The sequence below is a fragment of the Lepisosteus oculatus genome, chromosome 1 (assembly GCF_040954835.1).
Source record: "Lepisosteus oculatus isolate fLepOcu1 chromosome 1, fLepOcu1.hap2, whole genome shotgun sequence".
Classification (NCBI taxonomy): Eukaryota; Metazoa; Chordata; class Actinopteri; order Semionotiformes; family Lepisosteidae; genus Lepisosteus; species Lepisosteus oculatus.
Genome location: NC_090696.1, coordinates 70,164,656 through 70,192,050, shown reverse-complemented (window position 1 = coordinate 70,192,050; position 27,395 = coordinate 70,164,656). Strand labels below are relative to the sequence as shown.

The 27,395-nt window shown below is 34.1% G+C and overlaps 1 protein-coding gene across 13 annotated transcripts in view; it reads left to right on the top strand.

The window, feature by feature from the left end:
- adgrl3.1 (adhesion G protein-coupled receptor L3.1) overlaps nt 1–27,395 on the top strand; it is a 340,584-nt gene that overhangs the window by 22,497 nt on the left and 290,692 nt on the right. For all 13 annotated transcript variants that reach the window (XM_069192140.1, XM_069192148.1, XM_069192139.1 and 10 more), the window contains exon 2: nt 17,201–17,274. The gene's annotated coding sequence lies outside the window, so the exon portion shown is untranslated. The remainder of the gene's footprint in view (nt 1–17,200; nt 17,275–27,395) is intronic.

Here is a 27,395-nt window from a genome sequence, read left to right as displayed (position 1 = left end):
TGTTATGTTAATACAGTAATTAACTGTTTAGATCAGCTGTTAGATGGTATTGTTTGAGTGCTCTGTTAGAAAAACAAAATGCAGGATATCTGTATGTTTAGTGGACCTTGGTTCAATACACTCCAATTAAAAATACGAAAGTCCATTTATTCATTATCAAAATGCTGCTCATTCCTGGAAAGGGTCATGCCAACCCAGTTCCTGTCTGGAAGCACAAGGCTCAAGGCTGGACTACAACCTGGACAAAATGTCAGTGCATTACAGGGCACACACACCAATTAACCTGGCCAGCATGTATTTTGAAGATAGAAGATATGAATAATCTCTGGTGTTCCCAGTGAAAATGTTCTACACAACCACCTGATTGCTAATAGACACATTATTAATATAGAGAGGAAATATTCACGATAAGCCAGGTAATCTAGTAATAATTTTTAACACAACCATCAGTGATTGTCCTCTGCAAACATATTAATTTTAAGATGACTGTTACCTCAATCATTGATAAATACGAGTTCAGAGAAGCAGTGAGATTGATATGTGTATTGATATTTGAGACTGCTTCAATTTGTGAATAACATTAATGTTTTTTACTATATGGGTGTATTTTGGATGTACAAATAGATGATAATGGCTGAACAAAAAACCCAAGGAAATTCTGATGCAGCAAAACCAGATTTTGATGTTTTTCACACACTGATAAATTCTTGAAAAAGCAAACCAAAATAAAGCAGTTCAGCACAGATTACAAATATGACATTTTCACCATTTCTATAAAATCACTATCTACCAATCAGGTAGAAAAGTGAAAATTTACTTCACCGTCAAATTATGAGTTAAATTAAGTCAGGCCTGATTGTGCAAGCCTAAAGTGCACCTTGGCTAGCACACCACAATTAAACCTTCCTAATCTTATGAAAAGATTAGGAATGAATCATATCAGTTTAGCTGACAAAGAACCATTGGTGAAGAACACAGGGTTTTGCAACAGACTATTTGACCAGAATGAATTTGGACTATTAAGTGTTTTTTCATTGGGGGACAAAAAACAGAATTATTTAATCATGAGATGTGACTTATAGCTATACACCTTGAGTTTGGAACAGTGTAAATATCTGTCCAGTAGCTCCTTCAATCTTGGAATGAATGTTATCCAATGTTAACAGCCATTGAGTATTGTTTATTCTTTATCTAGTGAAGAGGATAAAAAACAAGTTCAGAGTAGTTATGGTTCTGATTACTATAACTTTATTGAAATATTTAATCACTTTATTTTATTAAATTGGTAGAAAGGCTTGGGTTACCTGGGTTATGTTTATTGAACTGTGGTGTTCACAGTGGAATCATATCATTGAGTGGTGATTATGGCTATTTGGTCGAAGTCTTCTGGAGATATCTAAACCCCGCAAGAGTGACACTTATTATTAATATTATATGCGATTTGTGTATACACAGTTCAATATGGTTAATCACTCTTCACTCATAGTTTCTGTTTCTGCATTCAGTTTCTTAGATTTAAATTGATATTTGTGCTAATACAATTGCAAAAATAAGTCGGACACAGCTACTTTTTAGAACAGATCAGAAATTAAATGTAAATGAAAAAGGGACTCTATGTAAGAATTTGAACGAAGATTATAGAACCACACTCAAAAGTGTGGCAATCTACTCTTCTGAGTGTGAAATTCTAGTGAAACCTGTCAGAGGTCCAAAAGTCCAAATTGTGTTTCATACCTTCCTGGTGACTGCCATTATTGATAAAAATGGATCTAAAAAGAAGATGCAGTGCAACAGTGTTAAAGGCACTAAAAAGTTAATTTATAGCCCATTTGTTAATGAATGCCAGGTTTGGGTTTGAATTCTTAATGAAAGCATGCACCTGCAGTTGAATACAAATGAAAGTAAAGGACAGCTTGTATTTGTGTTTCTGAAACCATTGAGACCTCAAGTCAGATGTGCCCACATGCTGGCCTTCAAAGGGATGAAAGAGCTCCTTTGTTGAAATAATGAATACACCAAATTAAACTAAAATGTATTAATATGCAGGATATGATCGAAAAAAAGCTACTGCATTTGTACTGTGAATAATATTAAAGCAAGAATAGGGTGCATCTTAAGTCTGGTTGTACAAACACCACATCTAGGTCACATTGTAGATACATTTTCATTTCACAGAATTAATAATTGGCTGGGATACTCAAGCAATCATAACATTAAGGAAAGAAGACTATAGATTGAAATCTTTAATGTTTGTTAATGTGGAGGATCCAATTTACATGTGATCAAACCACTGTTAGATGTGATAGGAAATGTGGATATGTTCTACCATATCTTATAATTATTTCCATTGTTTTTGAAACACCAGGCAGACAGATGAAAGATTCGGATGGGTTTCAGTGCCTTGAGTGGTGACTTCCAGCATAAGCGAGACTCCTGCTTAATCTTCCCATGCTGATGATCAAATTTCTGACTCGGTGCTGAGGAATATGTCTCTTCTAGAGCAATCTGAGGTTCATCAAGAGGGTTTTGGCAAAACAAAAGATAATGCTCAGTTTAACATGTCACTGACAAAATCCAAATCAACCTAAATGCACTGTACAAGTAAAGGAGTCTAAAGAAGGCCGAACAGCATTATGGATTGTGATGCACACTCTTTCCACTGTGAATATGCACTACCCCTACCAGGGAGATGCCTCTGTGCCCCAAGGTGTAATATTCTTATAATTTATTTAAAAGAATAAAATCTTAGTACATCAGAATTGTGCAAGGTTTTAATGCAGTCTTTTGTTATATTTGTTATATCTATATTATGGTTGAAATACTAGTGATATTCTATAACAAAATAGTCCTTTTACAAATCAAATATACAACCAGTGCTTCAGATGAATTGCTGTGGCATTACTTGCTTTTCTAAAAACATTTTTAAATTTTATAATCTATTATTTTGAAGTGGTTATGTGAACTGCGATGTGTTATATTAAGTAGCTTGATTACCCTCCTTTCAAGTGCATTGCAAGTTGCATTTTCTGACCTTTTCTCCACGGTCATAGCCAGTTGTCTTTGAAGGAACCATAATGTCTGCTCAATACGTCAGAGTCCTCTAGGAGGAGCATATGCATCTCTGTGTATGAAATACAAGGCTGTTCATTTTTATGGAAGGTGGATCCCAGAATGTGTTTTCACTATCCAGTGTTTCAAGGTGTATTAAGGAGTCTTTGGTGTGTGTTTACATATGTCTTTATGTACTGTACAGTATTAATTGTGTGATTGATTTAATCAATTTCCCAAAACCTGTTCACCATAGTTCTTATTTCTGATTATATTTCATATTTTTCCTATTCTTTGGCTAGCATCTTAACTTTTTTTTTCCTGACCGAATAAAGAAAAATAAGTGCTGTACCCTTGCCCTTGCTTTTAAAAGAAAATCTTATCTGTAGGATTGTTAGTGCATTTCAATATCAACCTGTTTACTTGTGTTTCAAGAATAATTGATTCTCCTAATCAATAGAGCAGAATGGGAAGCCAGGGAAGGAGACTTTCTTTCAGGTTCACAGAAATCATTTACATTGGTGTCCATGGATACAATGCATAGTGGGACATGTATTATCACCCAGTTTACCCCCTTGACACGACTTGCTCACAAAATATCTTGGTTTATTCTGAAACACTGTTCCTTTCTCTGTTAGCACTATAGTAGATATGTATTAAGCAAGCCATACCACATTTACATCAGTAAGAAAAATCTGTTCCCTTTAGTATAGTATAAAAGCCTCATCCAAATAAAGTAAAAATTTGTTTACGCAAGAGCATCTTTAGAAGTAGCAATATAAGAAGTTAGTGCCATTTTATTTAGCTGGCAATATTTGTTTAGTTGTTTAGAGCAATGAACAGCAAATTTAGACTACATGATCTGACTAGAATAAAATGGAGTAAGAAAAAATAATTAGGCTAAACTAATACAGTTCAACAGTAATTAAAGATCTAGCTGTTCGTTTATTGAACATAACAAACAAAGGGGACGTTATGTCTGCTGTCATTACTCACAGATTCCACAGTGCTTAGAAATTCTGGATCATTCAGTTTCCCAGCTCTAGCATATAATCTGTCATTATGTCAGAAGCTACCCAGGGAGCCACGCTTCAGCTCATTCAGCCAAATAATAACCAACAGATAGCAGCCTCAACATGAGGAGACCCTCAGGGTAAGGTAAAGATAGCTTGGAAATTGGAAAATAGCCCCTTTATCCTCAACGTGTACAAAGATATCAACTTTGTTCAAGGTTCGAAGCAGTCTATCATGCACCTTTCTTCTGTGGTCTGAGAAACACACAAGTTGTGGACATGTCATTTCTCCAGGCAAGAGGTTATGCTTTGTCAGCAGTATTTAAATTAATTTCCTCTCCCTGAGAAAAAAAGAAAGCTTTTGAAAGTTTTAATGCATGTTCAGATAAAAGTGGAATGTGCAGAACTGTCAAATCAGAAAACTGCAGAAAAGGTGAATTCACAGCAATGTCAAACTTTTTGTAGGTTTAATGCTTTTAAAGAATGTGTTGAGTATTTGTGGTGGTTTTAGCGCCGTCACCAGTATAGAATTGTAGAGTAATTGTACAGAAACCTTACTTAATCTCATGTTTAGTTTCTCTAATGTTACTTAACTAATATGTTACAGTTTTGTTTTGACTTTCTAATTATGTTTGCTTAGCTGTTTATAGGGAGATCTGGTGCTGTTGAAAATTCTTTTTTTGATTTCTGTTTATTTCTTAGCAGATGCCATTATCCAGGGCATAGAAACAGAAATTACTTAAGTATAAGTAATGCCTTCTACTTTATAAAGTATTATATTCATGCAAACCTTAACGTCAGTGTCATTCATAAGCCAAATTTGTGCAATCACAAATAGAATTGTACTTTACGCCCTGCATTAGCCCCTCTGATGTGGTAGTGATTATTGTGCCTTTTGCTAACAAATTGTCCTCTTCATGGTGTGTTGCTCTCTGTCACAGTTCCTGGTCCTCCTGGTTAAAAGGTAACACATAAATGCCATTCATCACCCAAAAACACATTACACTTTCAACTTAATCTTGATCTTTTACAACTTTAAATAAACAGTTATGTCATACTCTGCTTCATTCATTCTTTCCTCGTGACCTGATTATATCTGTAATAGCCATGTGACTGCAGTAACCCCTTGCTGGCACCATCATCTGTCATCACCTTCTCTTTCTCAGCTCATCAAACCCAAATGATGACCTTCTCATTCATTGGTCTTACCAGTTTAAAAGATGTATCTCGTTTGTTAGATTGTTTCATTCAACTTGATATTACTGTGAATCGTAATAGTTTCCACTAACACACCTAACCTGGTTGCCGCCATAAAATAAAAGGAAAATGTGTAGTTACAATATCTATTCCAAAAGCAGTGTATTTCAATACATTTGTCATTTATGCATATGCATGATAACTGTACAGATAAATTGTTTCTTATTATTACATGAAATATGACTGGAAATGTTTAATATACAGCCGTTAATACACTGTAGGTAATGTAACTAAAATAATAGTGCATTTAATATGCTTAATATAATACATTCTTTTATTAACACTATGGTATGGTATACTTTTTTTGGTGTAACTTTCCAAGATGATATTGAAAACATATTCCAAAAAGATAGTTTAACAGTAACATAATAAAGTTTACAATTAAGAATTAAATGAAGACTTTGGATGTTTTACATTAATAAAGATGTGATATAATGAAGTAACTACACTAAATACATGCGTTAATATATATGTAGAAGTGTCTTATTTCTTACATCTTAAAGTGGTAACTTAAAAGTCTTTTTATGTTAAACAGTATTGCTTGTTCAAAGCACACTGGTACTGTGTTTGTGTTGTACTTATAAGCTTTCCTTACTAGAAACTAATTACAAGTATAATTGCTTGAAAACATGTCTTAAAATGATCCATTTATCACTTGTCCTCCTTTTGCAGAGAGACAATAAAATTTACATGTTTGTAGTACATGCTTATTCGTAACCAAATATTAGTGAAGGAAAGAAAACAAATGTCAACAAGATTCCTATTCACTTAAAATAAAATTTTGCAATTTCAGTACTAAAGTTTTCACTGACATTCATTGGCAATGGGTTTTCAGACTTTAACTGCTGCTTGGCAGCTTTCCTGGAACTGATTCTTTTCAGGAAACGGCAAACAAGCATTTTTGAGTGTTTTCGTTTTAATGTATAGGCAAGTGGTTAAATAAGGCCAGTAAGAATGCGAGATAAAATGGGTTTTGAAAGACTAATAGGAGAGCAGGAAGCAATGCCTTTTGATTTTGACGGGAAAATGGAAAAACATTGTATATAAGGAAAATGGAGCACTTTTGCAATTCCTTATCAATAAGATGCTTTTTTTTATTTAAGTGCAGCTCAGTTGCAGTTCTAGCTTATCTCTGTGTTGTCTGTGTCGGTATTTGAAGAGTATCAGCAAGTGTTAAATGTTGCACTGTGGAGGCAAGGCATTTATGTTTTCAGTGTTTTGAAATGATTTTAATACCATATGTATACCAGATGTATATCTAACTGCCTTTCTTTATGTTTATCTGTGTGTTTGCCTGCTTGTATGGAATGATTCTACTGAGTCAATGCCCATGGAGGTGAAGCGTTAAGACAAAAGTGGAAGGGTGACAGTCGATCAAACAGTTGGATAGATTAGAGGTATTACTAAAGTATTACTGTGGAATTTGGAGCAGATGAACAGATTAACAGGTGACTTAATGTGTTGTTCACAGAGATAGCTAGAGAGGTGGAGTGAGACATACAGTATAAGCAGATTTATTTTGTTGTGCTCCAGAATGAATGGGTATATATCAACTTATCACTCATAATCATAGGTGCTCTTTTTGTAAATGTGTTTATAACAGTCAATTAAAAATCATTAACTAAAGGTACAACGTTTTCTAATAAAAATTAATTCTCCAAAAGAAAAATCCAAAGCTTAATTTAATGAAATTCTAAAATATAAATATGTTAATTGATTTAACATCACAATATCAGCATGGAAAAGTACAATGCAGTTTACCTGCTGGCCAAAAAATGTCAGCCGAATAAATTAGCAAAATGGCATACACTTCCAAAAAGTTATACAAATGTGTATTTTACCCATTACCCATGGAACATTTTGGATGAATTACCTTGTACACAGGTACAACAGTAATGCCTCACCTGTTTTTTAGCCCACAACCTTCCAGTTACAAGAAAAGGCACATGAGCTATAAGTTTCAGTTCATTACTTTTATAGAATTTTCAACACAACACACTAAATCAGACATCAAATACAGTGCAACCTTCATTCTTAACCTCCATAGCTCCAGTTTGCTTTTCTCTTCAGGGACAATTTTAATGCTTTCTATCGAAAACAAGTTTCAGGTCTTTGCACAAGATTAATTGATTTTCTCTTCATTTATTGAGATTACGCAGTCTGAATTTGTTTTGCAAATATGTAATTTCATCCAATGTACATGGATGTTATTCTTTCTTTTTAAGTATAAAATTTGTCAGCTTCAATCTAAATTGTAAAGGATATTTGATACTTAGCGTAAAATACAAAAAAGCTATGCTCTGTGCTGTCAAGACAGAGCTGTGGTATTTTACAGCAAGCATGATTCCACGCATGTCATTAAAATTAAGAAATGACAGAGAAAATGTGACCTTCAGCTCATAGCTGGGGGTGGGCGAATGCTGAGATGTAGTCGCTGACTTAGTAGAATTTGGTACATTTATTTTGTGTGCAGATTGATTATCTCAGTTTTCCTTTACATCCATGCTTTGGAAAGTGTTTGCACTAAGTAAAATATATGTCTGAGACTGTGTATCATAATTCCTTGTTTTTGTATAGCACTTTTCATCACAAAGTATTGCAATATAGGGAGACATTTAACAGGAGATTACCCACTGCACCCATAAATTAAATTAAGGGTGACATATATATATATATTAGAAATATTAAGTAAGCCAAAAGGGGAATTTAGACAGAACACCCTTACTCCTATGGAGGTTTTATGGCTTATCTGAAAGATAGCACTTTCTGCAGCAAAGAGTCCTTGGTCACCCTGCTGGGACATTAGTTTGGAAATTCTGGTGCAGGGAAGAGTGCCAAATGCTGGCAGAGGAGTCACACTGGTCAGAAGGATCAGTCTAGGTTAGGTTCAAGTACCTGACACGATAGCTTAAAAGGTGGTAATGCTGCAGTTTATATTGTGGCAACAAAGCCAAATATTTGACACATTTCAAAACTTTACTTAGTGTGAAAAATGAAAGAATAAATATCCCTTACAATTTGCAGACACAAACAGAATTAGTCATTCATTCAATAAAAGAGAAAGGTAATCAGAATCTTCTGTTCAATCTTCTATGTTTTCAGAAACTGGGACAGCCTTTTATTACTTCCTTTAATATTGTTGTTTGGCCCATTGACCTGCATACCACATACAGATTTCATTGTACTCTTACAGTATGCCTGCAGTCTTTTGTGTTGGTAATTAATCCTTAGTCAATATTAGTCAATAACCTGACCAGCCATATAATCAGTTGTAGTATGGGTTATGAGACGTATTGTGGAAGGCTAGGGTTTTGCCTTTTGTTTGGCTGATGTGATTGAAAAGCTTGTCAATCTGACTGAAATTTGGATTGGAAAGTCTGTACCAGGAGTTTTAATTGTGCTGGCAGTAAAGGATGAAATTGAGCAGAGATGAAGTGCTTTTGTGCATTGATTTTTTTCTGGCTAGGCAGAGAGGGTGAGATGACAATTCTAACCCTCACTCTCTCAAACAATGAATGTGAATGTAGTGGATATACAGTAGCCTGGTGTATCTCTAAACAACAACAAAAAAAACCTTTAAAGAATTTTAGAAGAGTCACTTAAAATTTAAACTTAAGTAATGTGTGCTGACTGGGTAGACAAAGAAATATAATTAGTGACAATTTAACAAACCACTGATTGCACTTTGTGTGGCTGTTTTAAGAAGAGAGGTAAGTCTAATTTCCCAGAATCACAATGAAAGATCCTGACGTTATGCTTCACTATTGTGTCAAAGCTTCTAATTGCCTCGGTGAAATGCCCAACTGTATAAAGGAGTGCAAGTGTTTGTCACGTCAGTGGTCTTTGCATTGTTTCTGCTTCAATATACACAGTATAAAAATAGCTAGTGTTGTTGATAGTAATCTCACTGTACAGCACTATGCTGACAGTGTTTTCAGATTTGTGTCTTACTGATTGTTATAGTAACACCAGTGTCCATGTAATCTCTTAATCTTTCAACAGATTACCAATGGTCTTCGCTTGTCAAGGACCAGTCGCAATGGGTTTTAATCTGGTGTCAGTGTTTTGCATGGTATCACCAGCAAAACAGTGAAATTAATCTAGAATGCATTACTTTTTGTACCTCAGAAGCCATCTGTTTGATATAATGCAACATGTGGTTTAATTATGCTAAGGAGATATTACTAAAATGGTAAATAATGCATTGAAATACAAGTGTGATTTGCTTTAATATTTCATGTACTTTTTCCAGCTCCTTTAGCAGAAATGCTGAGTTTTCCTTAGAAAAGAAGTTGTAAGTTAATTGTAAGTTAGTTTCAACGTCCATGTCACTGGGGGGGTATAGTGTGACAGTCTATTTGATTTTTCGTGCTTCAGATATATTACAGTCTACCATTAGGGTGCGATAATGTTTTGTTTCCTAAATATTTTTCAGACAGATGTTTTAAGTGAAGATGTTTGAAATAGGGGAGAAACAGCTCTTCAGTGGTTGGCATTGCTATCCTGTAGCGCTGGGTTCAGCTCCTGGGGTGCCGTATGCATTGAGACTATACCCCATGTTCAAGTGGCTTTCATCCAGGTGCTCCAGTTTCCTGCCACAGACCAAAGACTTACAGTACTAGGAGGTTAATTGGCTTCTGGGAAAATTGCCCCTTGTGTGTGTTTGTGTCTGTGTGTGCCCTGCGTGTATTGGCGTCCCATCCAGGGTGTATCCTGCCTTGTGTCTGTTGCTTGCCAGGATATGCTCGGCCTCCCCTGCAACCCTGTACTGGATAAAGCAGTTAGAAAATGGATGAATTAAAAAAGTTAATTCTGTGAATTTCTTTAGCATCAGTAGTGAAGCATGAACCAGAGAACCAAAATGGAAACTATATAAAAAATGCTTTTAAAATTGAAAGGAAAAGGAAGTTCTTTTCCAAAGCACAAAAAAAAAACATATCCAAAGCACATACAAACATAAGAAAGGTTACAAAGGAGTGGAGGTCAGTTGGCCCATTTAACCCATTTTATAGTAAGTTAGTAATTGTTCCAAAAATCTCGTCTAGCCATTTCTAAAAATAATTGTTTTTAACAGCATGGCTGGGTAACTTGTACCATACTCTCAAAACTCTTTCTGTAAGGAGCTAACTTTTCCTGGTTTTATGTGCACTTCCACATACTGTACAGTAGGTCCCACTTCTGTTTTCTGTTTTTTATGGTTTGTGTTCAACAGATTATTCTTATGAAGTCCACTACATTGCCTTTTTCAGTGCCTTTGAGGATTTTGAATATATGTAGGGGTACCTTTGACATGAGTATAAAAGAGAACAGAATCTTTTTGTATTCAAGACTAAAAAGGTTTGGTCCCTTCCATCCGTCAGTGTAGGACACTCCCTTCAGCCTCGGAATATATGTGGTTCCCTAGACTGATTCCGGAATAGCCGATATCTCAATATCTTTTCACTATCATAAAGGGTTGCATGGATCTAAATACAGGCACTGAGTCAGGTTAGGGAAAGCTAATACACTGGCTTCTTTCAAGAAAAGTGTGGATGAGATCTTTGGAACAATTAGCTACAAAAAAATCAGACAAGATCGATGGCCTTAATGGCTGTCGTTTGTTTTCTCATATTCTTAATTCCATTCATAACTAACATTTCATCCTCTGTCTTAAATATTTTAAAAGACTGAAATGCTCTGTTTTCTTCATGGATTCATTTACTTTATGAAATGCAAAAATGTGCTTTACATGCACCTTCTTCTTAATTTTTCTCCAACTATATTAATTATCAACCACAGTTTCAGTACTGTAGCTTTTATTTAATGGCAGGTTTGTTCTAGAGAGCTCCTGTAACCTTATTTTAGATTTATGCTTTGGCCAAAAGATGGCTCTCTGATTTTATGCATGGTTAGTCTTTACTTAGTCCTCACATATATCTTATTTTTTATTAAAAATCTGTCAGAGCTGGAAAAAAACTTTTGAAATTTACAATTTGGAAGCTGACCCAATAAAAGAGAGCTTAACAAAGTCAATTTTCTTAAAATAAGGAACAAGTTAAAGGTTTATTCCATGCTGAAAAGAGAAGAAAGGAAAGGCATAATTTCAGCTGCGGAGCCTTCTTTGGGTGTGAGGCTGAAATGTTGTGTATCTTTTCTTCTCTTTTCAGCTTGGAATAAACTCTTATTGTACAGTTGCACCCTTTCTCTTAATTTGTTTGCATTAAAGACTATAATTTTAACGAATAATTTTGTGGCTTATTTTAAGCAGTACTGTATTGTTTTAAATTGTCACAAAATTAATTTAGGTAAAAACTTAGTCAGGAGCCACAGGAGTAATAATTTAAAGCAGAAAAGTTGAATACCTATCATTTTTAATTTCCTCAAACATTTCCAAGCTGATATTTGAAAAATTGCAAGAAAAAAACTAGGTAGTGATTGTATATTTTCTTTCAGATTAATTAAGATGGTTGAATAGTTACATACTGTAATATTATAACACTTAAGTTGCCATTTAAGTGATAACTTATTTACATAAGCCTTTAAAACACCATTTGTCTCCAGAGCACCAGAATCTTAGTTTATTAAATCACAGGTATGAAAATGTCGATGTCACTGCAATATCTAAAATCCAGTAGTGGTCATACTGTAAATATGCTTGTAAGCTTTTGGACATTTAAATTTAGAAATTCAGTGAAAAATTAGCTGTGACTTTTAAACCATTTAAAAGCTATTTTTATGTTTTATGTATTTAAATATTGGTTTATTTTCAGTAGGACCTTTGAAGTAATATATTAGTACTCTTGTATGGACTTCTGCTGTACAGTGATCAGATTTAACACGGTTACCAATCCCACTGATTGATATTGATTACAGCTACCCAGTCGGTCATGCACACTAATTTCCTCTAGTTTGCATGAACTAATTTCCTTAATTATTTTTTTCTTCCTGCCACTCAGTGTGGTAGTATGAAAGGAAATAACTGATATATTTGGGAGTTATTCATACATTGTAACACTTTGATTATATAAGAAATTATTTTCTGAATCTTGCTTCATTCTGTCATTTTATATAAAAAAACATCTGACTTACAGGTAATTATTTTTCAATATAAAAGTAATCTTCATTATATTACATTTTTATAATGCAGAAATTTCAGATTTATCAGCCATCCCTGTAGAGTACCAAAGAGATATTGTATGGCCCCAGCAGACTTTTGTTGCAGTGGTGATTTACATTTGAATTTCAATGTGGCTTGACAGAAACCCTTAATCACGCACTATGAGAACCCACTGCATGCAAGATTCCAGTTGCCCATTTTACTGTTTGTGCATGAAGGAATGTAGTACTTATGTGGCTTTGAAAGCCTTAGCCAGCATGCAACATCTCTTTATTAGCATTACTTAAAAATGTAAATGATCTTGCACACTCTCAATAAATGTGAAAAGTGTCACAGACCACTACCATGATAGTTAGAAAAAAATGTCATTGCTGCATAGTGTTCTGTAAGATTATATTGATATTTTAACTCAGATGCTGGGTCTACAGCTGTAATGTGACACAGTAAATGCATACATTTCACCATGAGTCTCCACAATCAAAAACATCACAAAGATGGCGAGGATCACTTATACTTCTGAAATGTGCATTAGGAAGTATTTCTCCTATTATAAGACACAAAGGGTAAATTGTAATGGTTTTATAAATCAAGGCTTGCTGCTCAGCATCTATTGCATGATCCATTTTCACCTTGAATCTCATGGCGCATAGCTGACTTAAGATGATGATACCTGCATGTCTCTTTTCTGATAGATATATGTATTAAAGCTGGTTACTGATTTTAAGACTTGACCGATACATCCATATAAATTTGAGTGAACAATTGGCTAGCAGGTCTTTGTAGAATTTACATTTTTCTTATTTTAGCAGTTTGCTTGTTTTTCATTATTTTGTATGAGATCTGTCTTATCACATTTAGGAACCTTTAGAAACCATATGTCCTTCTCAAAATCTCATAGTACTGCTGAGTTGTTACCCTTACAATTTTCTCCTTCATTGAGTTTAATGAGGTTTAGAAGACTTGTTATCTTTGTTTGGAAATATTGTTATGATGGCATTGTTATTTTTTTTATTTGGAAGATTATTTTTGTTCTGGAAGGTGATAAAGCCCTGTTCTTTCTACAAATTGCACCAGTGTTTAAATGCCTACACTGTCAAAAGCGCTATTTTATTGCTAGGGCTTGCAATATGATACCATCAAATCTGACACATATAAAAACAATGGATCTCCCTGGCTGAATTCCTTAGTGGCATCCTCATTTACTGTTCTGTCAATAGACCCTTTGCTGACTGGATCCCTCTTTTGTTAGGGTGCTGCTCATCCATCTGTGCAGTCTTCTCCCAAATACTCAAGGTTCTTGTATTTGCTAACTGGGTCAATTACTCTTCTGGCATTTTGAAACTTTCTGTGAAGACTGAACAGTTTGATGTATTAAGACTTGAACTTTCTACTGTGGTTACCTGATATACTATTTTTTTGCAACTATTTAGATATTTATATTTTTTATATTTTTTAAGAGTTTTCATTTCACTATTGGATTCATTCTTAATCAACAAGATCTGTTTCATCAAGCAAACAAAAAACAAACATTTAAATGCACCTTAATAACCTCAATCTTTTCCTCTTAGAAATTGGTGTCTTGTGACAGAGCTAATCTTTAATTAACATACACTTGGCATTGATATTGCTGTATTTCAAATAGTTTTTTGTATTTTTTTCCATTTTATCTAGTATTTAAAATGCTTTCATACCAGGCATTAAAGGTTATAAGTAATTCTAAACTGTGTTTACAATTTGATGTTCAACCTCAGTATTGAAAAGCCATATGTGCAAGTACCATTACCACTGTGTATTTGCAGGTTTAACACTAATATATAAGTGTATATATATTTACTGTCTGGCGTATTGGAAACTGAGGTGCTCTGAAACTACTCAGAGAAAAATCTTAGTAAAAAATTGAAATACTGAGCTAATTTTAGTTTTCACGCTTAAGGGTACATTCTATGCAGTCTCTGCCTGTAGAATGTGAACTTTTGACCACAGTATTTTTAAGCAGGTGCATTAGGTACTCCATTGATGACATACTGTACCTTAGCTTGGGTTATCATCTGGAACCAGGATATGGAAGTGCTTGAGACCATTCTCTGTTCTTTAACTCACTCTAAACCGCAAATTAATTGATTTTAGGCAACACTATAAAGTAAGTGTAAATTGCCCAAGCTGCCTCACTAAATCAATTGGATTGCTTTATTTGACTTAATTTCCATAAATCAGACTCATTGGAAGTGTCGTTTTATGGCATTTGTTTGGGTTTAGGGAGACATTAGTGACTGCCTGTAGAAACAAAAAAATGCATAGAACCAAAGGTTGTCTATTGTATTGTTTTGTTTATATGCATAAACATAGATATAATTTCAAGGCATCTTTTTAAGTGAAAGCACTCATTTCTCTGTAAAATAATTATATTTAAATTTAAATTAAGTGCATTTTGTGAAGTAGAGGTGCTTAAAAATACATTCTTACATCCCTGAAGGTGTGAGACATTGAGGAGAGTTTATAGGGGCTTATTCAGTGTTAACAATCTAAAAGAATATGCATTGGTTTAAAAGGAGTCAGTTTTTTTAAAATGTTGCTTTAGGAAAAAAAATGGGAAGAATAAATTAACCACGCTTTTTAAAAAAAAAATCCTTTTTTACCTTATCTTTGGCAACACACTGTAATTTAGAATGCAGGATTTACTCAAGCTTTTATATTATAGACTCATGATGAGGAATGGAATCTTCACAGTTCTACAAGTATATACATAGAGTTTACAATAATACAAATGCTCTACTGTTTCAGAAACATTCTCTTTCTCTATTGTGAGAAGTAACTCCAGCAGTGCAATGCAACTCCTGTGTGTTCAGCACAGTAACAGTGAAAATGGTGTTGCAGCTTACAGTAAGTGCTTTCAGCACAATTTCCACTTCGTTGATAAACTGCTTTTGTCAAGCACTTGGGTGAACTCATGCCATTATGCGCTGTTTTGCAGATTTGCCCCAAAGGCCACAGCCTTGCATCGTCCATTGAATAAATCTGTGGTCTTAGTTTTTTAAAGAGACATAAAAAAGAACAGAAAAGTCAGTTTAACTCTCAACATATTGTAGTCCATTTCCTCTGTGTTCATATTTGTCCCCCTCTGGAATAAGAACAAAAGCACGTACAGTATAAAAGGTTGAGCGCGACATCAGAGGAGGCCATTCAGACTATTTTGCTTGAATGTTGGTAATCTGCTGTTTTTCTTGCTGAGCTTCTCCCAGCATGTGCAACTAACTCACGTAATCTTTTAAACCTAAGCCTTTGTTTAACTGGTCAGGGGATCATTATCAGATAAGGCTTTATTAATAATCAGTACACATGATACAAGTTAAACTTGTGAAAAAGGAGGAGAGGATATTCTGTTTTGTTGGACACAAAATAAAATGAAATTGTTAAATTGCAAATAAAATTATTGGGAGAAGAACCAGCCCTACCCCCCAAACTCTTAAAAAAAGAACTTGCATTTGAAAGTAGTTGTTCAGAATGAATTAATAAGACCTGCTTCACCTCTGTTAAGCCTTACATTGATATTAATTCCTTACTTTTCATTTCTGTCTTTTCAGTTTGAAACCTTTACAATTTCAATGATGTCTTCGGATTAATTTTAACAATCAATATGCAAATATCACACAGAATATTTATTGTGGTGTTTTAATGCTGTTTGAATCAGTCTTTTTGTCTCACAACCTACATCAGGGAACTGCTTTATGCACATAAATCACACATTAAAGGCTGATGTGACCTGAATAGCTCTTCATACATATATAATCATCCTATCATGAAAGCAAGGGGAGACAACATTTTAAAAATGTATGAAGAGGCTATTAATTGCAAGAATAACCTTAATAATTGTTGACACAGAAATGACCCAAAGTTTTTTTTCTGAGAAGTGGCTATGTAGAGATAGTCAAATGCCCTGTTAAAGGGTGTGTTCTCTTAATCAACTTGAAAATGTTTGGATATATTTTTCAGTGTATTACCTTTTTGGTTATGTGGAATATTGATGATACATAATATATTCCAAAATTAATTGAAGGTATGGTATTACCTTAAATTCCAAGGTGGATGAAATTTTACATAATATCCTTAGGAAGCACTTCTATTAGTATTATTAGTGGGTCAAGCATGTTGCTTGAACTCTACGGTTTTTATTATTATTTTATTATTCTTCAAGGACATTTGGTATACATAAACTATGACAGGCTCTCTATCAAAATTCATTTGCTCAAATTGCCATGATCCAATCCAATTTTCAGATGTGGTTAATATGCATATATTTGCATATGTTTTGACATGGGTCTACACGTGAAAGTTGTAAGCCAGCGAATCATCACAGAGGAATAGAAACCTGTGGTAATTATTTTCTGAAATGGAAAGAAAAATGATCGGTAACAACATTTGGCAGCCATAAACAACATTTGACCCTCTTCTTCTGGTCAGATGCAAAATTAGTTTATGAGACAATAAAGCATGCAGATAGAGTCATGATGGAATTCATGTAGGATCCTATATGTCCAAAAATGACTTTCTCTATGACCTTTGACTTCTCTCAATGCTCAAATACAAAACTACTTACACAGTGTATACAATGTCATGCTTATATATAATATATATATAATATTGATTCCTCTAGTTTTATTTGTTGGTATTATATGGAAACTTTAAGCATTCAGCATTTTCTTCTTAATAATGTTTGCCATGTCTGACCTTAAAGTACCTCTTTAAAGTGTAAATCTCAAAATTGTACTGTTTTTTCTTTTCTTCTTAGGTCTTGAAGGACCAACTGACCCTGAAATGTGTTGGATTTTTAAAGCTGTTTGACAAGACAAGGAATATTTACAGGTACTGTTCTTACTGTAATAGTGGATTGTTGTAAAAATAGTTGAAAAGAAAATCTGTGCATACAGTACGTCTGTGGTGTGTTTGATCATCTTAATTAATCAATCTAACTTAAATACATGCCAATACAATTATCAGTAAATGCTTAATTTTCAGTACTATGACAAACAACTGTGTTCTATTTTTTGCTTAACTTCTTACCTTAAGCAGAGCAGTCCATGTAGCAAGTTGAGCCCAGGTGCAATGGAAATGAGAAAAGCCATCCAGGAACAGTCCAAAAGCAGGTCCAAAACCAGGCGAGTACAGCAACCAGGAGATCATATAGCAAAGTACCAAAGGGAAATCCACAAAAAAGTATGAGAAAAACACAAGCGAACACAAGCCAGTTAGCTGTAGAAGCAAGCACAGGGGCTATCCAACAACAAAACCAAAACAAAGCCAAGCCAGAGAAACCAAACCAGAGAAAACCAAAACCAGAGGCATGCCAAAATCGAGACAAACCTCTACAGTAAATGAGGGCGTGATGTGAAAATATCCAAACTTGAGTGTTCCTAAGTATGAGCAAGTGGAATTGATTCACTTCTATAGCATGTAATTACTTTGGGGGACGAGGTGACGTCATTTGTCATGGCAACATTAGGGTGTGCGTGATGTGAAAACATCCAAACTTGAGTTTTCCTAAGTATGAGCAGGTGGAATCGATTCACTTCTATAGCATGTAATTACGTTGGGGGACGAGGTGACGTCATTTGTCATGGAAACATTAGGGTGTCTTGCAGAGTTCTGGCATTAGTGAATGTTACATGTAGATAGTATATAAAGTAGTGACTAAGGAAAGTTTTGTATAATTTTTGTTTAAATTAAAGACAGACTCTAGTTACTCAAACTATTGTATGTTATGATTTATAATATAAATTATAAATATAGTTTTCTTTACATTATTTTCTCACATTAACCTTTGTTACACATCCTTTTTCGTCCCATGATTTTATTTAGGCAGAGTTGTAGAGTGGAATTCAGGGTGGCTTTTATAAGAGAGTAAGCAAGGTCACTACTTTGTTAGAGAAATCAATTCAAGTTACGCTGCTCATGTGTTACAGTGGCTTTTTATTGATGAAGTTATGGAGGTTTTATCCTTTAAAAATAACAAGAAAATTACCAAGTTAAATTGTCAGAATGTCATCAATTCAGTACTTTTAAAAGTGATTTGAAAGTGCAGCATGCATTTTGTTAGTGAACAGTTATTTATAAATACTAGTAGTTGACAGCCAGACTATGTGCAAAGTTCCATTAATGAAATTGTGAGAATATTTTAAGAAGTACAGCCTGTTTCATTTACACCTCTCATAAGACAGGAGATTTGTTGAAACATGCAACTGCTTGTTACTTACAACTGTCACGTTACAGATACTATTTTTTTGTGTGACTTATAAAATGCAGATCTATACTTTGGATAAAAAATAGTTTAAAAACATTGTGTTGCTTTTAAGTCTTGTAGTTTTACTTTCAAATCAGTTTATAGAAACATAATTTTTATTGTGTTCTATCAACGTATGGAAAAAAAAATCCTTGATTAATATGATTAATTAAAGCAACAAAACATGTTTTCTTACCATTAGGAAGTTATGGTAGCTGTAAATCTAATATAAAACACTATGTGTCTCGGGAACCTGTATTTGTATTATGAGGGTATCATGTGCAGAACAAAGAGTGAGGTCATAGGCCATATCAGAGGGTGATGTTACAGTGCTCTGAAGTCTCACTGTCTGAGCTCTAGATATTGTCTGGCGACTTGTCCTTTTGTTTCCTGTATTTTTTGTCTGTCCCGATCCTTCTGTTTAATGTGTTTATGGTTTAATGTACTAACAAAATTTTGCATAGGAATTTTATGTAATTTGTGTTGAACATTTTTATAAGAATGCAAAATGTGATATTTTGATTAAACCATATTAGAATGATTTACTCTGTTGCTAATTATAATACTTATGTGGGAGTGTGGAACAAGCTAAAATATTCCTGTAACAGCTATAGTGTTTTTCAAACTAGATGATCAAGGTATTTTGTAATTCTGGTAAGTGTAGTTTAAAATCTCTGGGATGTACAACATCTTCATCTCTCCTAGGAGACCTCTAAACATTCAACATACAATGGCATCCTTACCACTGAAAGGGTTAAAAACACGTTTGAGTTTATACAGAACAGGAGCTGAGAGAGGTGGATGTTTGAGTCACTAAAGTCATAAGAAGTACTTTGATGAAATGTAATTATTAACAGATTAAACCCTGAAATGTATGTAATAGAGTAATTTACAGAAGTTATACTTGTAAGTGAAAAAAATATTTATTTATTTTTAATCTCCAAGGCACATTTTTTTTCTTTCTTCACAAATGACTTTGTGTATGCAAGCTACAAGGATTTATAAAACCTTAAATCTTTTCTAAAGAACCTAATTTTAAGTGTATTTGTGGCTAATGAAGATTATGTTGTACATTGAATCTTTGACTTTGAGTTTTGTGTTGTCTTTATGTAGACTTACTCCATAGGTGTAATTGCTTTAACTAAGTTGTTACTCTAAGACTGTGATTTCAAATGTCAGTTTTGGATTATTTTTGAATTATACATAATTAAACACAGAAACATCTTTCAATATTTTACCCATTGTTTTATTTCAATCAATAAAATAATAACTATAATGAAATATCAATAAAATAATTTGCTTGATTAACCAGTAAATGTTATATTTCTAATTTGTAAATTCACAGTATTTGTGAATATTTGTCAGGTTTTACATATTCCCTAACATTACCACAGTTATTTTGTGTGCAAAAGGTGTTCCAAGGTGTTAATGTAATTTAACTTTATCAAAATCAACAGTGTTGATTTTGATCCTTAAACAAAGGATCATTATGTCAAACACCAAATACATTGATATTGGTATTTTTATGTATTATGTCAAGTAATTTATACTGGAACTTTTGTGCTGTACTTGCTTTGTGAATGAAAAGGAATAATAATACCTTGAGAATCAGTGGAGAACACATCAATCTAAGAACAGATTATTCTTTACAATTTTCATGTTATTTTTTCCTTATACAGTATATATTTTTCTTTCATTCATGTTTTATCAGTTTTGTTTTATTATCTTAAGACATTTTAAATTAATATGAGTTTGAACTTCTAGTTCTATGAAAATTGATAAAAAGAAGCAATTCTTTTAAATCTGTCTGTGGCTTTTAAAATCAACAGCTATTTAGAAGTATTCTTCAAAAATCAAATAGTCTATTAGTGCTGAAAGATGTCAAGTTAATTTTATCTGTACGCCACTTTAATAATAAACATCTTAATATGTGCTGACATTAAATTAAGACCTAAATCTGATGTACCTTCTTTGCCTAATAAGTGGTCACTTTAAATTAACTGTAATCGAAAAAAATAAGACATGATGTGAGACTGACTCTAGGCTATTTGCCTGTCGAAATGTGTGAGGTCTGAGTTACTGCCTCACATTCCCCATAATTCTTTGCCAAACCAGTAATGTCATATTTTGTTATCTCAAAAGATATCCCAATGGATTGCAGGAAGTTAAGCGGTCAATATTTATTTTTCTAGCCTGTCCCTTTACTTCCACTCCCTGTGTTATAATGTTTTTTGCACCACTGCCTCATACAAATGAAGTTGCTTGGAAATAAAAAAAATAAATTTGTGTTAAATCCAAAATTTAAAAGCTATGCCTGTATTAAGAAATGTTGTTTTTCACTAATGGAAAGTATCTTAACACTACTGAAAAATTGTGTGACTTGAAAACTTCTTCAGTGGCAAGCATTCAATATGTATTTTTTGGCAGTGTGTACGCTTGTTTATTAATTCATAATAAGCAATTTAATTGTTTTATCGTATGCTAAAAAGGTATATCATTGAATAAAATGGTAACTCTCAAAGCTTTTCATTACCAGTCAGCAACTAACAAGCTAATCCAGATGGCCACTAGCTTAATTGGACCAATTTACAGTAACAGCTTCTTCCACCTCTTCAGGTTCTACTGCTTTAGAGACCAAACAAACCTGCTGGCAAACTGGCGCTCCAAGAAGAGCATAGGACTGCCCTTGCTTACATACTCTGTAGAACTGAGGTGAACAGCTGGGGATGTTGAAAGGGAGAAGACAGAACAAACTATGTTTCTCAAAATGTCCTTGGGCTTTCATTGGACACACCTGCAGGGTACAGTTTTTTTTAAATAAAAAATAAAGAGAAGGACAAGGGTTTGCTGCAGAGAGAGAGAAAGAAAAATCTGGTTGTAGCTGAGAAGATGGAAAATCCTTCTTTTTATTGGGAAATGAGATTACATATCCGGCACAGTGTTTGTTTAGTTCAGGAGTGTGGTTAGTGAGTTTAGTTGTGTGTTTAATTTTCTCTCCAAAGTGGAGAAAGATAACATACCTTTTTTGTCTTGCAGCAGTACACAGGAGCATGTTAAATATGGAATCCAAGTGATAAACTGTGCAGTACTAACAGATCAACATACTAGCATAGCATACATCCAGCAGGGTTATAGTAAAGGATTCAGTTTTGATTGCTTTTATTGTATTGAAATTTCAACACCACATTCTTATTGGTTTGATTTGCATGCTGTTTATTTCCTTGCAAGCAAAGAAGTTTTTTTCTTATGTATTGTCTTTAATGCAGAACTCTTGTTAAATCCAGTGGCTGTTTTTATTGCGACTTTTTTCACTGTAGGGGTTTTTTAAAAATGATTAAAATGCTTATGCCTATAATTTTTGCACAGTGCACTCCACTTTAAAAACATAAACAGACACTCCTTGGAATAGAAGCCCTTAAGGTATAGCAATAAAGGTATAAAGTTCCCAGCTTCTGTTTTTAAATCATACCGTGTTGGCTGCCATTCTACTGTAGTACTGTAAGTTTTGCTACATACTACAATGCTCTGTAGATGCTAATATTTTTTCTTTCTCAACTTTATTTTTCAGTTAAAGGTGACATTGTAAATTAATAGTAGGTAGACAATTTACTATTTTTAGGCTTGATACAATACTGTTTGGATTGTAAAACACTGCTCAACTTTAATACGATGTCTCGGAATTAAAAAACAGAATGCATATTCATGTGTGGGTCTGTGTGTGTGTAGACTATGCAGCGCTTAAATGATCTCATATCACCAATCAACAACAACCTTACAGAAATTTCTTTATTTAGGAAGATCATTAGGTTTTCTGTAGTAATTGTCATTGACATGCATACTGTACATACAAGACCTAATACAAACCTCACTGAAATTAAGATGTAGGCCTACCATATCCTACTTTGTTGTTCAGACTGTGTAATTATTGTATAATAATAAGTAATTAAAATATGTGTATTAAGGCTGTATTATCAGTGTGGCCTCATCAGCCTTCCATCATGTCTTTTGATGAAGCTCATATTGTCCTGAACTTCTGAAGTGGGTGAATTCTTGCCCAGTTGGATGTTGGGTGTATAATGCCTACTAGGTTTTATAAGCTTTTTAGAGGTTGCTTAGTGAGGAAGAATTTTAGCATTTACCTTTCTTAAGTGTATAAGATAGTGACTAGTTGGCTTTAAAAAATGCTTTTTACCCAGCAGCAGTATGAAAGAACAATTGCAAGCATATTATTTGACATTTTGACATTAATGGTATTGGGCTCCAATGCAAAGCTTTGAGTAAAGAAGCCAACTTTTTTATAAAAGGAAACTGAGTTACTACATGCAAAGTAAGAACCTGTATAAGCTTCTCAGCATGGTTCATTTGAAAAATCAATGAAAGAAGATGCAGTTAAATTAGTATGTCCATATATTCCTTCTGCATTGACAAAAAAGACGAGGATGAATGATTTATTATTTTTAGTATGGACATTAAAACATGATCAGTTTGAGATTATTTATTTAATACACTCACACAATAATTGTCTGAATGATGTTTTTATTTGTTGTCCATGTTTACATGTCTTATCACTACTATATACTGTATTGTCATTCTCTGTAGTGACTTTTTTCCTATTTTACAACAGTCCTTTCATGTGATTATATACTGCTAACCATGTATATAATACCACCCAGAAGGGAATTTTCTGTTGTGTAGCTGGAGTTAAGATTAAGAATACCATTTAAGAGTTAGCCTATTAAATGTTAGTTACCAGTTTTAGGTGACTAGCAGTCTATCGTTTAAGTATTCATGGAGTTGAGATGTGGAGAGGATGAAAGCCCTGAAATCAGACTTCCTCAGCCTTTACATTTTGAAAACATTTCTCTGTGATTAGGGTTAGATTTGACATGCAGGGAAAATGGTCTTTATGGTCATTTTCACCGAGGTACATCCATGGTTGTAATTTCCTTTATTTTAAAATCCACAGTGCAAACAACAGGTGAAGCTCCTGAAGTACTGTACAAGCCAAAGGAGAATAAATAAATAATTGCCTGCATTTCTTCCTACCTAAGCACTTTACATACGAGAGTAGACCTACTTCCTCTGCCGGTGTGACACCCACCTGGCCATCACATGGTAGTCATTACACACCAGCAGTCCCAACTACACAGCAGGTCAGGCAGAGAAATAAGAAATTGTTCGTTGTTAACTCTCCTACTCTTACAGTTCTATTGGATCTTAAATTACCAGGTACTTAGGATCAGGCTTTAATCTCTCATTCATAGGATTGCATTTCCTACAGCACAGTGTCCCAGGTTGCTATAATGTTTTTTTTTTTCATTCTAGTTCTGGAAAGGAGTGCCACTTTCTAGCCCCCCCCACCAACAGCAATCCAGTTCTCCTTAAATGTTTCACATTCCAGTATTAACCTGCCTCAGCCTTACTTCACTAACTTCACTACTGAGATCTAACATGATCAGGCTAGAAGATTGTAATGATGTGGAGGGTTTCAAAGGACAGTGTTTGTGTAAATCAGTGTAAATCAGAGTCTTAACAGCTGTGGTTGTCTTAAAGATGACAGCAACCACATAAAAAAAGTTGTTTCAGCTTTTTTAGTATTTTTCATTTCTTTATGACTCTTGATAAATGATATCTAGATACACTTTGGTGTTTTTCCTGATTGGTAATTACCCTAAATTAGCTACTTTATAGAGATAATAACAATGAAATATATATATGAATAATTTTTCAGGTGGGTACAGTAGCTGCGTCAGCATGCGTTGGCTGCAAAGGAACAAGTAATAGGTTTATTCCATGCTGAAAAAAAAGGAAGAAAAAACAGTATGTTTCGGCTGTGGAGCCTTCTTCAGGTGTGCTAAATAATAATTTTACCGTGAAAACTGAGTGTGGTCTAGGTTTATGTTGTCCCGTTTCTTCTGTCAATTAAAGTTCCCCTTTACAAATGCCACCTAATGACTTTGGTATTTATCTTGTAGAGCTGATAGTCTTAGATTCACATCTGCAGTTACAGTTTGTTATCATTAAGAATAAGTGGAACTTCATCAGTGATTTTGAATGTAGGGCAACCAGTTTTGTTTAGCATTTTCTGTGTTCATGAGAGAATTTCATATGCATACCAATGACATTTAGATTCCTTTGGCAGGTTACTTACAGTACTTTAAAAAGAGGACCTTTAGTAGGAGTCTTTGGACTGTTTCCACCATATAGAAGAAGTAGTTCTATGTATTCTGAAAAAGCCCTTCTGCTGTAAGTAGTAAGGATGTATAGGTATCCAGATTATCTGTTTTTTTCTTCAGTAATACTGGTAGTTGCATCACTTAAATTTTTTCTCCTTCTGATGGTTATCCTGATGGTTATATTATCTAAGTAAAGAAAAATGGGGAGAGAATTTTATTAGTATCTAAAAATCATTAAAATGAAATAGAAATTAGTTGAAGAAACTTAGAAAACCGCAGTCTCTTAGAAGTATAGACAGCAAAGCTAAGCATGGGACAATGATTACAAAGCTGGAAGCGCATTGTAGAGATTAAAGACACCTCTGGCTTTGAGTTAGGACTGGTATATCTCTTTGGTTAACATCATGGTTTTCTCACCTAAGAGCAATACTTTTAAGCACTTTTTTTTCCTTTAGAACCACAGTACCTCTTAAGAGAAAGCCTATTAAATGCAGAGGTTTTCTAAATGCCGGAGGCTCATATAACATTAGCCACAAAGTGCTGTGATCAAAGAACATCACTGGTAACGATGGCCCTTCACAAAAGTCGCAAGCCTCTTGCTAATATTGAGAAGAATATTTTAGTGACCAATACACAAACATAGAATGAATATCGAGGGTTTTAAAGTTTTTATTCATAATTGTAATGTGTTGAAAATTAAATATTTGTATATTTTGTAATAGTGGTGAATTAAACATTGTGCCATGTGGAATATATTTTACTGCTTTGATGAAATAAAAGTCATGACACAGCTGTACACTCTTCCCTTTGCTGTTAAAAAACATGTCCACAGTGTATGAGTCTCTAAGAGACCTACATCTTTTTAACCCGATTTCCAGCTCCCCTATCCATTTCCCACACCATTGCCTTATATTCCTTCCCTTTCCTGCATTGCCCCACACACCTGAGGATGTCTATGCAGCTGAAACAATGTTTTCTTATATCTTCTGCATGCAACTGACATCTTCTTGTCCCTTTAAAGGGCATTAATGTATTTTATGCGGAAAATAAACCCTACTTTTTCCATCATGGAATATGTTTAATTTTGTTTAATCATACTTATTTTTGTTTGAACAGGCTATTTTTAATTCCTAGCTCAGGTAATAAAGGATAAAAAAGTGCTTACATATTAGGAGATTGCTGGTCCAAGGTCCAAGAGATTACAATTTAGGATTGGATGAAAGGGAAATCGATTTATTAGATTGACTAGGCTGTTCATCCTGTTTTTAAATTGAAGAGAAAAAAATAATTGATAAGCAGAGTATGGATTTCTATAATGGACATCAGTAGACTAAGGGTACATTGTATAGGAATCAGTCAGCACTGCCTGTTAATACCAGGTTTACGATATTTGAAAATGTCAACTAAGAAAACTGCAATCTGTTTCAGTGTTCCTTCAGATTTATTTACAGCACCAGCAAAGCAATAAAACTTGGAATTTATGGCTTACTTTTTAATTAGAAATAATGTCTTGTAGAGTTGAAGTGATGAATTACTTAATCAATGTATTGATTGCAGTACTCAGATGAGGAACGGCTTTATTGACAGTTTCTAGAGTAGTCTAACGTAACACTTTGTCTTTCAAAGAAATATGTTGTTTGTTTGGAGAGAAACTGTATATCTTTTCAAGCAGCTGATGTTTGTTAAAGGACAATATTTTCTGTAAATTGGATGAGTTTTACTGTCACTCAGTCAATGTAAACAGTCGTTGAACTTTCTTTAGTTTTAGGATATCATATAAGCCAACAATGGTTTATTTCAGTTTGCACACTTCAAAATGCTTGGTTGTTTAGGGACTACATGCTGAGCAAATCTTTGAATGGGTCTTTTTGTTTACAACTGCATAATTTAGTCTTTAAGTGGAAGAAGGATCAACTGAGAAGTAAATAAATGTGCCTAGTATATGAATGACAGACAACCTTGAAAATCATCACTGGAACAAAACCAGTAATGACTAACGTATATTTTAGGAGTTTGCTTATATCCCAATGAATGCGATAAAGAGACAGAATGTACTGTGTAGAGTGTTTTGCATGACTTGCCTAGCTAAGCCAATCCTTCAGATACAGTATTTATATTGCCAAACCTTCATATAGGCTGCTCAGCCCATGCCCAGTCTTTCTTACCAAGGCTTGTCTATCCTTCAGATAGGCTCTACTACTAGTGCTGAGCTAGTCTGCTGAAAGAGTATGGATGAGAAGGCTGGGAGATGCATGAGAGATATGCAGAAGGAAGACGTCTGTGTGAGCAGAAGAAGTGTGCAAGATCAGGATCTAACCTTCCCCAGCCTTTATATACACATCACTAAAATATAGGATAATTTATTAAATGTTAACAATTATGCAGTTGAAAGTAGAAAGACCTTCAGTTATCATAATAGATACATCATCCATTACTGCAAAGAATGCCAACATTTTTGAATGACTAAACTACAGTGAACAGGAAGATACAAATTAATAACAATTGGCTGAAACAATGAATCGTGTATTGCT